Below are 14,338 nucleotides of genomic sequence, written 5' to 3'. Positions count from 1 at the left end.
AGGCCTTGGGCCTAGGGTTGATCTCTAAACCCTCATTTTGCTTCTGTTTTATTATAGAAGCGATAACAATGATATAATATCCCTAAAATCACTTTTGAATTGGTCAAAATCACTTAAAATCACAAACTCTAAATTTTCATGAATTTTGTCTACTTGGGCACCTTAGATCTAGCCTAGATCTAAAAATTTGCTTGCTAGAATTTACTGCATAAATTATTGAATCAAGTCTGTGATTTTTCTAAATCATACGTCTAAAGAGGGCTCAAAAATTGATTTTTTCAATTTTGGTAAAATTTCCCTATTTTTAGGCATATTGGGCATTGCTTTTAGCATCATTAGCTTGTTGATCTGTTGGGCTGTTTACTACTGTAATAAGTTGTTTCAGGTCCGATATATGACTTAATAATGCATTAAAGTGAGCTAAAATCAAATTTTTCACTTTGGCAATTGTTGGGCTCTTTAGTAAATCAAATCTAACTGTTATAGGCTTATTGTCTCTTGCGTTAAAGTGATTTTCTTACTACTGTCACAAGTCAAATAAGTGCTAGAATTTTCTGAAGTATTATTGCTGATCTAAATTGTTGAAAATCTAAAGTTTTCTTATCTCATCTTGATCTTAAGAATTGTCTAAGTTTGCACTCGAAAACACTCAAGAATCTAAGTCTAATCTTGTTGACAAATAGAGTTAACTTGAGCATCTAAGATCTAATTGGCATCATGATACCGGCATAAGAATATTTTTTAAAAAAACTTTGACTTACATCTTATATTGATAATCATTGGTGGATAAGTTCTCTAGTTTCTTTGAATTTATTAACATCTTGTGGAATATTGTTGAATTTTGGCACTTGTATCTTTAAGCACCTGTCTTGTCTTAAGATTGTTATTTAATCATTGTTAAGTACTCTGGTTATAAGATAATTCACACTAAGTACTTAAGTAACATAAACTAATCTTAACTCAAGATAAATCCACTCAATCTATCTTGCATAAGCATCCTAGGACTTAGTTTGTATTAATAATTTACCTCCAAGCATAATCTTGATTGATATACTCTTAGGGCAACCATTTTCCAATTAGCTTGAGGGATTCAACTCTTCTTAGTGGTTAACACAGTGACCTTGCAGTCATCAGAGCCAAAGTATCTGTAACGCTAGAGGCATTGGATGGGTGGAACACGGGGAGAGGTATCATTAATCAAGCCACTGCCTACATCCTGTTGGCTTCCATTTCACAACCTACTTTGAAGATTGTTTCTCAAAATAGTGAAGGGAGAGGTTCAACTTAGACTAGGTATATAATTAAAACTAACCAAGATCATTGCATCACACGTAGACCCTAGGAATTGCATATCATATAGGATAGTCTATCATATTAAGCAGCGGATGTCCATCCGATTACTGGGTTTCAATTTATAATAAGCAAGAATTGTGACTCCATAAGGCATTGGTCTCATACTTGAAATCTAATCTAATCATTAATCTTGCTAAAATTATACCAAGGAGCTAGGCCACTCATTCGTGTCTCCCAAACAAGTTGGTTCCCAACTTGTTTTTCTTCACCTTATTTCCATAGGGACTACCCCCCATAACCTATTGTTGGGAGACAGCAAGAATAGAGTGGGCGGGGATCAAAGTGACAGCCCCCGCCCTGAGCGGTTGTTGCGGTGCCTGTACAATACGGGTGACAACATTTCCTCTGCCTAAACTTAGGAAAATTGGTTAATTAATAGAATTAATTAAGTCAAGGTGAAAATTATCTAGAAACTCACACGGACCTACAGGGAATTAATTTAGGCCTTGATTAAGTTCTAATCTTGGTCGTTGGTGCTCCAACAGAGGATTATAAGAAGTTGATGGGTAGATGGAGAACACACCAGAGACACTTGAGCAATTTAATCTCCTTAACAAATCGATTTCCAGAGAGCAGCAGCAGTTGTCAGAGAGCCAGAGATCGAAGCAAAGATAGTGAGGGGCAAGGACAGTGATCTGGAGGAAGATTTCCAGATCTGGAGAGGCAACAACAAGTGACAAAAGTGATCCATGCAGAAGCAACACAGAGACTGCATAGTAGCTGAAGCAGAGCAGCTTGGTTTAGGTGGGAGGAAGACGATTCAACTTCCAGAGGGCCGGAGAGTCACTAGGGTTTGGATGACTATTTTTTCTGAAGGAGCCAGTGTCGGGATTGCTAGTGGGGTGAGAGAATTTTCTCTCTAATTATGTTTGTCTGATACTTGATGATTGGATTTCTAGTTGGGCATCCATAGATTGTACTTAGATTTCACTGTTGCATAATAATAAAAACCCTTAGCTGCTACACTAGTTTTCCAAAGTTGGGTTTTTCCAAGGACATTTGTCCAAAAATAACGATGTCATATTTTTATGTGTGTGTTATATTTTCTTAGATTCCAACACTATTTTTTTCTTCCATGGTTTTTATTTGTGAAAATCACAGTGTGAATTATTTGGTATTTGTCATAGCAAACTACAAATAAATTGTTAAATAAATTAATAATTAGGAAAATAATTTCCAGTTGTGATAGATGAAATTTTCACATGGTATCAGAGTGTGAGTGATCAGTCAGGAATCTCAGAAGCGAAGGGGAAATTTTTGTTGCTCAGTGGGAGCAGCGAGCTGAAATTTTCAGAGAGCGCAATGCTCAGACAGGTAGGCCGAATTGTTGGGGCAGGAGTTCGATCTTTAGTTGTAGGATTGCAGAAAAGTCGACTTGCCCAGGATAGTGATTCCAACACTCAAAGGGAGCAACAACAATTCATATTTCCACTGAGCAGATTTCTATTTCGACGTAGAGGGTTTTGCAGCAGCAAAATCATCATCGGGTGGAAGAGAAAAGCACACACAGAGGGAAATTTCTCTCAGAGCGTTTCTAGCTTCAAAAATCCAAAATTTCCAGTTGCATAGGCAGAACTAGCAGGCAGGACTACGCATCCCAGAAGGGAGTGCGAGTAGTAAAAGAAAGGCCACAGGAAAGAGAGGAAATCTTTGTTCGTATTCTCCATATATTTGAGTTTCACAGGTTTTTGCAGCTTTGCAAAGATGGTTGTACGAGATTGCCAAAGAAGGTTGTACGAGTTATTCAGATTGCAAATCTAGACAAACAGTTCGACTTCCAGTTGCTAGAGACAGGTGACGAAGGAAGTATGAGTTGCAAAGCGAAGAAGGGTCCAAGCCAGGGGCAAGACTCAAAAGGAGATAGTTGGGTGCCAGATCCAGGATGAAGAGTATGAAACTCTAGAGTGTCGGTTGGGAAAGTTCCATGGAAGAGCAACTGTTAGATCCAATTGCTGCAGATTTCTCACATGGATCAGTATCCTTGCTACGGGAACCCAACAGAATCAATAGCAAGAGGATCACAGTTTCAGTAGGCACTGTCAATTATTTAGATGACAGTTGCAGATCTAGTTGTAGTTAGTACACGTGACACTGTTATAGAGCTAGATGTAATGTCACAGGCAGTGCGAATTTCCTAGCTATAGTATACGGGCGTAGTTCCAACCAAAAGACTCCCAGTGCATAACTTTGTTGTCAAGCTTCTAGTGTTGGGTGTGGAGCCTGATTATCTTCTGTATTCAAAGGTTTCAGTCGGATGTATACCCCAGGAAGATTGTACACCTCTCCATGCGAGGGTCCGAGGGCTAGTGGTCCCCCAGTTCGGGGGCAGCGCCCCCGAAGCTAAAAACAGATGTAAAATTGCCTTGTAAAAGTCTAGTAATTTCTAGTCAATCTGGGCCGTTCATTAGGCGGATGATCTGACGGTAGAAGTTATGTTTAGTTTAGGGTTTTTTGCCCTAGAAGGCAACCCCTCACTATATATGAGGGAATTGTATTGCGTCTATGTATATCTGTATTCTAAGTGAGGAAGAGAGAGGAGATTGAGAGCGAAGAGGGTGTTACAGCGGATCTGCTATAGGTTGTATCTCTTCAGTTTACTGGATAATATAATAAAATAAGGACTAGCTGTTTCTTCGTGGATGTAACCCAAACTGGGTGAACCACGTATATCTATGTCTCTCTTGTTTTATGCGTTTTCTGTGTTTATATTTCTGCAATATTTTATGTGTTCCATTGCTCCGTAATATATAATTTTCTAACAACTAGTATCAGAGCCGAAGGTCTTTTTGGCTGATAAACTCGCAGGAGAGAAGGGTTCCTGGTTCGAGTGTGAGCAATGGCGGAAGATGATAGGTTTAGGGTCGAAAAATTCAATAGCCAAAACTACTAGCTGTGGAAGATGCAGATGGAAGATTATCTGTATGAGAGAGATCTGTACCTACCATTGAGTGGAAAGACAAAGAAGCCGACGAGTATGACAGACACAGAATGGGATATTCAAAACAGAAAGGCACTTGGAACAATACAGCTGTGCCTAGCGGCGTCGATAGCATTTAATATTTCAAAGGAAACGACAACACAGGGTTTAATGTCGGCATTGGCCAAACTATATGAAAAACCCTTGGCCTCAAATAAGGTATTTCTTATGAAGCGTTTATTTAATATGAAGATGTCAGAAGGTGGATCTGTCGCAGACCATTTAAATGATTTTAATACAGTTACAAGTCAGTGAAGTTCTGTAGGGGTAAATTTTGATGATGAAGTTAGGGCTCTGTTATTTCTGTGCTCATTGCCAAAAAGTTGGAATGGTTCAGTTATGGCCATTAGTAACTTTGTCTCTGGATCTAGTACTTTAAAGTTTGATGATGTTGTCAGTGCAATCCTTAGCGAGGAAATGCGATGGAAAAGCTCCGTTGAGACATCAAGTAATGCTTTGAGTGCAAAGTCTAGGGGAAGAAAAATGGAAAGAGGAAAGAGCTCAGGATATCGCAGTAAATCAAGGAAAGGCAGATCCAAGTCCAGATCGGGGATAGTGTGCTGGAAATGCGGAAAGAAAGGACACCTAAAGAAAGACTGTAGATCTCGGAAGGGAAAAGAAGGAGATGCACAGCAAGAAAACAATCATGAAGCAAATGTGACAGGTGAGGTGTTACAAGATGCGTTGATTATTTCTTTCGAAAATATTACTGATTCTTCGGTGGTAGATTCAGGGGCCTCATTCCATGCCACACCTGATAAGAAATATTTTCATGACTATGTTCAAGGAGATTTTGGACAAGTCCATTTGGGTGATGATAAACCCTGTAAAATTGTTGGAATGGGTAAGGTTCTTGTAAAACAGCATAATGGAAACCAATGACTACTAAAGGAGGTAAGGCATGTTCCAGATCTGAAGAAAAATCTGATTTCAACAGGGCAGTTACGCGATGAAGGTTGTGTGACAACTTTCACAGATAAAGCTTGGAAAGTCACCAAAGGAGCCCTGGTAATAGCAAAAGGCGAAAAGATTGGTACATTGTATTTATGCAATGGTATTTCTAACTTTGTTAATGCTTTAACTTCCAAAGGAGCAGATACAGCATTATGGCATCATAGGCTCGGACACATGAGTGAGAAGGGGATGAAGATTCTTCACTCAAAGAATTTTTTGTTGGGTTTGAAAAATGTTGATTTGGACTTCTGTGAAAATTGTGTTTATGGAAAACAGAAGAGAGTCAGATTCCTTAGAGTTGGGAAATAAAAGATCAAAAAATTAGAGTTTGTGCATACAGATGTATGGGGACCTACTTAGGTATCATCTCTTAGTGGCTCTCGTTATTATGTTACTTTTATTGATGATGCAACCAGAAAAACCTGGATTTGTTGTATTCGAAATAAATATGATGTATTTGATACTTTCAAGAAATGGAAAGCTTTGGTTGAAAATGAGACAAGAAAAAGGTTTAATTGTCTCAGATTAGACAATGGAGGTGAATATTGCAGCAAAGAGTTTGATAGGTACTGTTCAGAGAATGGAATTCGTAGAGAGAAGGCAATTCTAGGAACACCACAAGAAAATGGCGTGTCAGAAAGGATGAATAGGACAATCATGGAGCATGCAAGGTGCATGAGATTGCATGCAGGATTGCCTTTACAATTTTGGGCAAATGTTGTAGATACTGTTGTTTATCTAATAAACAGAGGGCCTTCAAGTTCCTTGGATGGTGGTATTCCAAAGGATGCATGGACAGGTAAAAAGGTAAACTACTCTTTTTTGAAGACTTTTGGTTGTGAAGCCTTTGTCCACATTAACAAAGAAAATAGAACAAAGTTTGAGGCAAAATCAAAGAAATGTACCTTTATTGGATATGGTGTTAATGATTTTGGTTATCACTTATATGATTATGAAAATCACAAAATCATTAGGAGCAGAGATGTAATATTCAATGAAAAGGTCTTGTATAAGAATCAGTTGCAGGAAAAGAAATAGGAAAAAGAAAACAGAGAATACACAGTGCTTGACGATATCATAGGAAAAGTGATGGTGCCTGAAAATCATAATGATCAACAGCCAGAACAACAACCACGACAACAACAAGCACTTCAAACACATGAAAGTGGTGTTAGAAGATCTATCAGGATAAGTAGAACCCCTGAATGATACTCTCCTTCATTATATTATGTATTGTTGACTGATTCTGGTGAACCAGAATGTTATGAAGAAGCAGTGCAGGTAGAAACTAGGAAGAAGTGGGAGCAAGCCATGAAAGAAGAGATGGACTCCTTAGCACGTAACCAGACTTGTGACTTAGTCAGGTTGCCTGCAGGTAAAAAAACACGGCAGAATAAATGGGTTTACAGGTTGAAGGAAGAAGATGGACAAAAACAGAGGTACAAAGCTAGACTTGTGGTGAAGGGGTTTGCACAGAAGAAAGGTATTGATTTTGATGAAATATTTTCTTCTGTTGTTAAAATGACTTCAGTCAGAGCTATTTTAAGTCTAGTAGCAGCTGAAGATTTGCATCTTGCGCAGTTAGATGTAAAGATAGCCTTTCTCCATGGGGATTTGGAGGAAGAGATATATATGCAGTAGCCATAAGGATATCAGGTAAAAGGGAAGGAGAAACTAGTGTGCAGGTTGAAGAAGAGCTTGTATGGCTTAAAACAGGCTCCAAGGCAGTGGTATCTAAAATTTGACAGGTTTATGTCTGAACAAGGTTATACTAGATGTCGCTATGATCATTGTGTTTATCTCAAAAGGCAAAATGATGGCAACTATATTATATTGTTATTGTATGTAGATGACATACTTGTTGCAGGTTCTAACATGCAGGAAATAAATTTGCTCAAAAGAAAATTGGCAAACTCATTTGCAATGAAGGATTTGGGTGCTACAAAACAAATCCTTAGTATGAGAATAACTAGAGACAGGCAGAATCGCAAACTAACATTATATGAAAGTGAGTACATAGAAAAGGTGTTGAAAAGGTTTAATATGCAGAATGCAAAACCAGTTAGTATACCTTTGGCTAGCCATTTCAAATTAAGGAGGCGTGTCCCAATACTCAGGAAGAAATGGCTCATATGTCTAAAGTTCCATATGCATCAGCAGTTGAAAGCTTAATGTATGCAATGGTCTGCACAAGGCCTAATATTGCACATGCAGTGGGAGTTGTAAGCAGGTACATGAACAATCCAGGAAAAGAAAATTGGATGGCAGTGAAGTGGATTCTTAGGTATTTGAGAGGTACCACAAATCAACCGTTATGCTTTGGTGGTTCAAACATTGCTCTACAGGGATATGTTGACGTAGATATGGCAGGTGATAGAGATAACAGGAGGAGCACTACGGGATATGTATATTGCAGGTGGAACAGCTAATAGTTGGGTTTCAAAAATCCAAAGTGTTGTTGCATTTTCAACAACAGAGGCAGAGTATGTTGCTGCTACAGAGGCTAGTAAAGAAATGATTTGGTTACAAAAGTTTCTGAATGAATTTGGTAAGAAGCAGGAGTTGGGCAGGTTATACAATGACAGCCAGAGTGCATACATCTTGCAAAGAACTTTTCATTTCATTCCAAGACTAAACATATACAACTCAAATACCATTTCATACGGTCAGCATTGGAAGATGGACAGTTGAAGCTGGAAAAGATACACACTAGCCAGAATCCTGCAGATATGCTAACAAAAGTTGTAACCAAGGAGAAACTGAGAATTTGCTCAGTTTCAATTGATCTTCAAGTATGATGAAGAAGATGAGAAACAACCAGGTCCAAAGTGGAGTCATTGTCTAGAAAATGAAGCAGCGGTGGAGTTACTATAATCAGTCTCCAAGTGGGATATTGTTGGGTGTGGAGCCTGATTATCTTCTGTATTCAAAGGTTTCAGCCGGATGTATACCCCAAGAATACTGTACACCCCTCCACGCGGGGGGGTGTGGAGGGGACTTATCCCCCCCGCGGGACCTCGACGGGGGTTCAGGGGCAGCGCCCCCGAAGCTAGAAACAGATATAAAATTGCCTTGTAAAAGTCTAGTAATTTCTAATCAATCTAGGCCGTTCATTAGGCGGATGATCTGACAATAGAAGTAATGTTTACTTTAGGGTTTTTTGCCCTAGAAGGCAACCCCTCACTATATATGAGAGAATTGTATTGCATCTATGTATATCTGTATTCTGAGTGAGGAAGAGAGAGGAGATTGAGAGCGAAGAGGGTGTTATAGCTGATCTACTGTGGGTTGTATCTTTTTAGTTTGTTGGATAATATAATAAAAGAAGGACTGGCTGTTTCTCCATGGATGTAGCCCAAACTGGGTGAACCACGTATATCTGTGTCTCTCTTGTTTTATGTGTTTTTTGTGTTTATATTTCTGCAATATTTTTTGTGTTCCATTACTCTGTAATATATAATTTTCTAACATCTAGTACAGAAGTACAGTGCGAGTTGCCAAGAGGAGCAGAGAGATTTTCCATAGGGATATCGTGACTCAGAGGGAGTATGGTTTCAAAGGGAGCATCCCTATGGAAACTAACACTTTAGGATCTAGAGAGATCAAGCTCATTATTGCAGTAGTTGTAGCAATGATGCAGTAGTAGCAACAATATGAGTAGATCAAAGGTCAGAGTCGCAGAGATGGGCAAGGTCCATTGAGGAGTCCACCTCATAGGATCATTACTTGGCTACGAGGGCCCATAGTTTTCAGTAGCAAGATGGATCAGTGGCAGTTGATGCAGTTAGTACCAGAGTGAAAGTTGCAGACTAGTAGCCATCAAATGCTAAGAAGCACAAAGCAGTGTTGACAGCAGAGCAAGTGGCTCAATGTAGAGTTTGCAACAACACAGATTCTTCAATGACAGTGCAGTATCTAGTAGCAGTTGGAGTCTCAGGAGACAGAGGCATCATACCAAGTACAATTGATCCAGTATTTCAGATGCTTCTCAGTTGTAGTAGTTGCAGTTGTAGCAGCAACAGATGAGAGGGAGTTGCAATGAAGATGCAGTGTTGGCAACAGTATCAAAGTGTTAGTAGAAGCACAGATGCAGCATCAGAGTTGCACAGTGGTTGGTGGGTAGTAGTGGCCAAATATCAGCAGCATGAGAGGAGATGATAAAAAGACAAAGTTGTTGTACGGTGTGCAACGCTAGAACACAGCCCTTGCTAAGAGGGAGTGTTAGTTTTTTGCAGCATCAGATGTGTTCTAGCCACGAAATTTGTTGGAGAAGCTAGAATGCATGAGATCTCAAAAACCCAAAAATTGTTTATGGAAATTCCACCTAGAAATGACTTAATTAGATTATTAGCGTATTTTTTAATGTTTCCTAAGTCTAAACTTAGGAAAACTAGTTATTTTATCATAATTAATTAAGTCAAGGTGATAATTCTCTAGAAACTCACACGTAATTAATTAAGTCAAGGTGATAATTCTCTAGAAACTCACACGGATCAACAGGGAATTAATTTGGGCCCTTGATGAAGTTCTAATCTTGGCCATTTGTGATCCAACAGAGGATTATAAGAAGAAGTCGATGGGTAGATGGAGAACACGCCAGAGAAACTTGAGCAATTCTATTTCTAGAGAGCAGCAATAGTTGTAGGAGAGACAAAAATCGAAGTAGAGACAATGATGGGTAGGGACAATGATCCGGAGGAAGTTTTCCAGATCCAGAGAGGCAACAGGAAGTGACAGAAGTGATCCACGCAAAAGCAACACAAAGACTGCGCAATAGTTGAAGCAGAGCAGTTCGATTTAGCTAGGAGGAAGTCGATTCAGCTTCTAGAGATAGGGGAAGTCTTCCAGAGGGCAGGAGAGTCACTTCTAGCAACAGAAACAAGCTAGACAGCTTGCTCGGAGGCAAATTTGAGCCACACATGTGAGAGGTTGCACAGAGGGCCTACATTGGGGTTTGGATGGCCAGTTTTTCTGAAGGAGCCATTTTTGGGAATGCTAGTGGGGTGAGAGAATTTTCTCTCTAATTATTTATGCCAGATACTTGTTGATTGGATTGCCAGTTGGGCTTCCATAGATTGTACTCAGATTTCACTGCTGCATAATAATAAAAACCCTCAACTGCTGCATCGGTTTTCCCAAGTTGGTTTTTTCTGGGGACATTTGTCCAAAAATAATGGTGTCATATTTTTATGTGCGTGTACTACATTTTCTCATATTCCAGCGCTATTTTTTTCTTCCGCAGTTTTTATTTGTGAAAATCACAGTGTAAATTATTTGGTATTTTCCGTGGCAAACCGCAAATAAATTGTTAAATAAATTAATTAGGAAAATAATTTCCAGTTGTTGTGCTAGATGAAATTTTCACATTGTATACCCCATAAAAGAGGCCTGCACCCCATAAAAACATGTTTTCCCTTTCATTTAAGCTCATTTCACTCAACAGGTTGGAGGTGTCAGAAGAAGTGCAGCTAGGTTATTGTGTTGTGTTAAAAGGGATTCCAAGTGTTGTGCAAGTGGAATTTTCCACCAATCTTCAAGATTTTTGTCTACAACAGTCCATTGTCTTTTTCATTTCACCAAAATCATGGCTTAATCATCAAGGGAAGCTGGGAAAAATTAAAGGGAAGGGAGGAACGCCCCCATTAATGTTCCCCCCCTCCATTTTCTTCAGGGCCTGCTAGTGGTTCATCTGCTAGAAGTGAGGCTGCAATAGTAGCTTCAAATGCTGAAAAAAAACATTATTTTAGCAAGACAACAGGCTAAAGAGAAAAAGTTGTATGATTAAATTTTTATCATGATCAAGTAAAATTCTAAATGTTTTTAGTTTCTAAATTCTAAAAAAATTGAATCTTTGTGTATATTCATTTTTGTATGTGTAATTTCCTAATATATCTATATATAACAAATTTGTTTGTTTGTAACGTGTCATCTGTGCCCTGTTTCTGGGGCCTTCATGTCTTGACTCTTGTGTCAGACACTCATATTTCCATGTCCTCCATGTCTTGTGTCATCAGGTCATGTAACTTATCTGTGAAGATACTCTGGTTTATTAAAGTATAAGTTCGAAACATTTCACTCTGAAGTCTTAAATGAAACCACTCAATGCCATGAACATAATATTGATTTTGTGAAACAGCACTTATGTGTGAATTATGGACACAAACATAATATACAAAACCAATAATGCATTTGATGCGAAATTGCCAGGCCAGTTGATGTAAAAAATGATGAATATGGATAACTTGGATAGCGTGATGAACCAAAAAAAATAATTCAAGAAACAAGTACAGAGACTGAAGAGTGACTGAAATATTTTAACGAAATAAAAAAGCACTACGATGCTCTCATAAAGCTGTTTTGGTAGAGAAACTTCTGAAAATGCCACTTTCCTTTGAAGGTTGGTTCTTCCATTTTACCAATTGTAGAGCCTTCCATATCACAAAAAAAATTCAATGATGTACCTTCAGATAAATGTCAACAGCTCTGTACAACCCATCATGCAAAGACCGTGAGTTCTCTGGCAGAGCCTCTGTCAATGACTTGAATTTGGCTGGTTTCAGGTTTAAATCTGAAGCAACCTCGGCAAGATAATCATCAATCAATGTCGCAGCAGTCATCAGATGATTTGATGATGGGGATACTGGGGTTGAAGAAATGGCTCTGAAACTTTCTTGGTTAAATGTGAGGAAATGCTGAATAATCCGCTCCATGCAATCAGTATCATACAGAGTTTCCTCTGAATATGAGTGATTGATGATCAACATACTATCAAGAGTAGAGAGCTCCAACTGTATGCCAATCCTCCTCTCCAAACGGTCCTTACATATATGACTTGCATTCAATATTATTGCCATTCGCAGCATTGCAAACAAAAATCTAGATGGAATTGTTCCCTTTTCCATGGGTAGGAGACGTTCTATTGCTTCCAACAACATTACATGATCTGTTGCAGATAAAAACGGCCCCAAAGAAATTCTTTCATCTTTACTGCCTGTGTCATGATCACCATACCGTCCTCTCAGGCCAGGAAGGTGCTTTTTTGCAAAATGCATTATAGCCCCAGCAACATTTTTTGTCGGCATGCCGTTAGCTTCCATTCCTTTTATAACCTTTTCAAACATAGGAAGGCAGAGGACTGAGATATCCTCGTACCACCAACCTGAAAAAGAACATCTCTCTCTTTCACTGCTGCTGATCCCATTCCACAAGAAACTTCCTCCAGGGCTGTGCAGAGGATCCTGTGCCTTCATAGACCATCCAAATAAGTTTGTGTTTGTACAAGACATAGTAGCTAAAGCATTCACACATCTTGTCACTATTTGAAGTTCTTCTGCTTTTGTCAAAACTGGTTCACAGCTCCGGAGAGCACAGATGCAGTCATTCCAGCTTCCAAGGATAACTTTATGCAAGTATTCTTCAGCCTTTGCAATAAGATTACCTTCCCCATATTCTTCAGTCATTTGGAGATATTCGGCTGCACATAGCACAATTCCAATGTTGGAAGGTGTAAAGTCCACCTTCTCTCCATAACAAAATTTTGCAGCAAGTTCAAATGCTTCTGGACCTCCAGGAAAATCTGGTAACTGGACCCGGTTAATAGGTCTTTTATCATCTGTTGCTTTGGAAACAATGTTTGCTATCCTCCCAGACTTAAACAAGAGGGGAAACTGTTAAAAATCAAAAACTATTATTAGATTTCTTTTCCACTGCTTCAGAGATGAAACGTTCAAAGAAAATCTGAAAAACAACAAAAAACAAGATTACAACTTACCATATGTAAACTATAAACAAAAAATGTGCTTGCAGAAATGGTATCTGCCCATTAAGAGAGAAATGGGCATCTTACAAGCATGCAGGTGACATACATTACCATTGTCAAAGTGTACCAAAGACATGCACAAGGCATGGGGCCATGGGATATAAAAGGACAAATATATTTATTGAATAAAAGATTAAAACAAGAAGATTATTATATACAAGAAAGAGAACATATTTATCCTGTTGTACAAGTTGGATGCAAGAAAGTGCAGTCCACCTACAAGGTTGCACACAGTACATAAAATGGAAATAAACACACATCATAGTCTAAAAGAAGCAAATAATGGAGAAAACAAACTTAACCAATCTATTATATTAGAGCTTCCAAAGTTCCAAACATTACATGTAAGCATCCATGGGGTACCACCAGTTATAAAAAATGAGATTAGCCCCTTCTTGCACTTCTTGAGATATAGTGTTTGAAAACTCAAGTGCGAGACCCAGTGCCACTGTCACCTCACCAACCCTCTTCTCGCTTTTGGCCAACTCTCCTCCAACTCAAGGGGTTTCTCCCTAGGATAGGATTGCTAGGGCATGGTAGTTCCAAGATTTGAGTTCAAAGGTTTCTATGACTCAATATTAAAGTTTTAGGTTAACCAATAGAGGTTCAAATAGGTTCCCAAACACACAATCAAGGGATTACTTGATGGTCGTGGAGAGGGAATGCTAGCGAACAATTTCAAGGATTATAAAAAAAGAGGTGATAGAGAATAGAAGAACAATGCCTTCATTTGCTAGGTCTTAGACTTTTGTGATCCATATTGATAATGAGATTGTCTTTCGGATTAATCACATCATTAAGATTTGGTCGATGTTTCAAACCATCTAATGTAATTCATCCTTAGGAAAAAGGTGAAAAAATCAATCTATCCAAATGTTTAAATAGCAGAGATACATCCGTGTATTATTCCTATGGATTCTTTACAGTAAATAACAAAGAAAACATAGACATAAAAACCATGAAAATTAAACACATGAATCAGTCCATGAAATTGCACCAAAAACTACTTTGCTGAGTCATTTTATTATAATATGAAGAGGGTACAACGAGGTGCTGGAAAGAGTGCACCTGGGCTTGCTCAAGGCAAGCTAGCTAACCCCAAATGAATAATAAGAAGTCCCTCCCAAATATGATGCGGCTCCCTCCTGGCTCTACGCTGAAACTATCAAGAAATATGCCACTGGTTGTGAAGAACTATTGCTAGGGCCTCCTCCGGTGCTCAGAAAATTCTGGGA

General features: G+C 38.7%; 1 pseudogene; it reads right to left on the bottom strand.

Annotated features, from left to right (window-relative positions):
* LOC149257429 (BTB/POZ domain-containing protein At3g44820 pseudogene) overlaps positions 1-13,157 on the bottom strand; it is a 31,521-nt pseudogene extending 18,364 nt beyond the window's left edge.
* Positions 13,158-14,338: the final 1,181 nt, after the last annotated feature.

Source organism: Pinus tabuliformis, chromosome 6 (assembly GCF_031772625.1).
Source record: "Pinus tabuliformis cultivar Carrire ecotype Pingquan chromosome 6, CPIR1, whole genome shotgun sequence".
NCBI classification, from domain to species: domain Eukaryota; kingdom Viridiplantae; phylum Streptophyta; class Pinopsida; order Pinales; family Pinaceae; genus Pinus; species Pinus tabuliformis.
The sequence above is the reverse complement of the archived record's forward strand: the minus strand, read 5'-3'. Positions and strand labels throughout refer to the sequence as shown.